Source organism: Saccopteryx bilineata, chromosome 6 (assembly GCF_036850765.1).
Source record: "Saccopteryx bilineata isolate mSacBil1 chromosome 6, mSacBil1_pri_phased_curated, whole genome shotgun sequence".
NCBI classification, from domain to species: Eukaryota; Metazoa; Chordata; class Mammalia; order Chiroptera; family Emballonuridae; genus Saccopteryx; species Saccopteryx bilineata.
This window is the reverse complement of record NC_089495.1, coordinates 69735419-69737943: the sequence shown is the minus strand read 5'-3', so window position 1 is coordinate 69737943 and position 2525 is coordinate 69735419. Positions and strand designations below refer to the sequence as shown.

General features: G+C 38.8%; 1 pseudogene; it reads left to right on the top strand.

Moving 5' to 3' along the window:
• Nucleotides 1-766: 766 nt before the first annotated feature.
• On the top strand, nucleotides 767-2010 carry LOC136309311 (elongation factor 1-beta pseudogene; annotated as a pseudogene).
• The last annotated feature ends 515 nt before the right edge of the window (nucleotides 2011-2525 follow it).

The following is a 2525-nucleotide window of genomic DNA, read 5'->3' as shown; positions in this document are numbered from 1 at the left end:
TCCTCTCAAAGATATCTTGATCTCCTTTTATTTTCATATTAATTATTATTCATTGTCTATATCCTTCACTGAAATATAAGGTTGCTGACAGCAGAAAATATGCTTGCCTTTCTCCCTATGATACCTTTAGTATCCGTGACAAGTGTCGGTACACGGTAGATACTAAACACAGGAGTATTAAGTGACCCAGCTGTCTGTGAACATATTGATTATTCTCACAGAAGAAATGAAAGACAAAGAATAAGCTCAAGGAGTTTTTTCTGTTTTTAAAATTTCAGTTTATTGAGAGAGAGAAGAGGGAAGGTAGAAAGAGAGAGAAGAGAGAGAAAAATATCCACTCACTGTTCCACTTAGATGTTCTATTTAGTTGTGTACTCATTGACTGCTTCTCTTACATGCCCTGACTGGGGATCAAAACTATGACCGTGCTATGACCAGATGACACCCTATCCACTGAGCCACTGGGACAAAACCTAAGCTCAAGTCTTTTTAATATTTACAACTTAATCTCAGGTTAATCTACTCACTTTTTAAGTCTCAAATAAATTTAATGGGGGTACTCTGGCATTGTAACTGGGATAATGTTTGTATTTGCATCAGACAATGTGATATATAGATTTTGTGTTCTGCTCTTATCTTATTCATATGTAAATCAAAACCTCTAGATAACAATAAAGTAATGTAGAAAAGAAGAGTTATAGAAAAGAAGAGCCTGTTTTATCCACTTAGCTCTCGGCCCCGACTGAGTGTACTTCTCTTTCCTTTGATGCTGCTCAGCTCAAGGATTGGCCTACACCAGGGGTTTTACATATTTGAAAAGTCTGCCAGCCTCCAGGTGCTCAGTGACTACCTGGAGGACAAGAGCTACATCATGGCATATGTGCTGTAAGAAACATATGTGGAAGTATTTGAAGCAGTTTCAGCCTACTCCCTGCTGACTTGTATCATGCCCTACCCTGGTGTGATCACATCAAGTCTTATGAACAGGAAAAGGCCAGCTCACCAGGAGTGAAGAAAACTTTGAGCAAGGATGACCCTGTTAATGTGGAAGACATCATAGGAGGCAGAGCAACAGATAGTAAAGGGAAAGAATGATGACATTGATCTCCTTCTATCTGATGAGGAGGAGGAAAGCGAAGATGTGAAGAGGCTAAGAGAAGAACATCTTGTACAGTATATGTTGGAGACTGCAAGCTGACAGGGTCTTTGCGGTTTAGATTTTTGGGGGACAGAGGTGTGGGGGACTGGCAGTAAGCTGACAGGGTCCTTGCTGCCCATCCCCCGCACCTCACTTGCTTGCTTAAGTTGCTAAAGGCTGAGCTCTTCCCCACAATCTCTGATTGTTTAAGTTGGTAAAGGCAATTTACATGCTCTTCCCCACACTTCCATGTTAGCTGTGATGCTGGATTGTTTCTACACGTCCCATCCCCCATGTCCCTCAGAGACATTTTCCTTCTTACCCTTTGTTTTGTGAGTTAAGATGTTATGCATGGTAGGGGTTTCCTGCACTGGGGAGAATTCTTGGGTTGCCTCAGAAATGTGACTTTGTATCAGAGATCTCTTTGATTTGCAAATGACTTTGCTTTACACTATAAAAATAAAGCTTTTGGGAGTATATGGGTTTTTTTGTAGGCCTTCCACCACCATGAGACTTCCTGATCTCATCTTTTTTCTTTCTGTGTTTATTTTCTAATCCTCCACTGTTCCCACCTGAGACCCACCAAATTATGAGTCATGCTGGTTTGCGACAATTTTGAGTCAAAGAAAGCCAAAAATTTTGCACTTACTACCAAGTCTTCCATCCTAGTAAATGTGAAACCTTGTGATGACAAGACAAATATAGCAAAATTAGAGAAGTATGTCAGGAGCACTCAAGCAGACAGTTTGGTTTGGGGCTCTTTTAAACTAGTTCCAGTGAGTATGGAATTAAAAAAAAAACAACTTAAGATACAGTGTGTAATAGAAGAAGATAACATTGGAAGTGATGTGCTAGAGGATCACTGCTTTTGAGGACTACTTGATTCCATTGATGTGGCGGCTTTTATTCAAACAAGATCTAATATCCGTCATGCATCACTGCCCTTAAATAAAGCTTGAAAAAAAAGGGACAGGAGAGATCTGGCTCATAAATATGAAGGGGAAACACTGCATCTCAGGGTTTGCATGAGAAAGCTCTACACCTTTGGATGAAGCCAATGAAAAGTTAGCATAAGTGAAACTCCGGGGAACTTTTTATTTGGGTGTGTCTGGAATTTATTCAACTATATAAGATTATTATTTCCTATCAACATTTATTTTTCTATTAAGTTTTCATAGTTTTAAACTTCTCAAAAACTTGGGCCTATGCTTATATTATGAACTTAGTGTTATTTGCTTTATTCTGAGAAAAATTATGACATTATTTCAAGGGGTAAATGTTCTTTGTATTTTTTTAAAATTTATTGATTTGAGAGAGAAAGAAAGGGTGGATGGAGAGAGAGAGAGAAAGAGAGAGAGAGAAACATTGATGTGTTATTCCACTTATT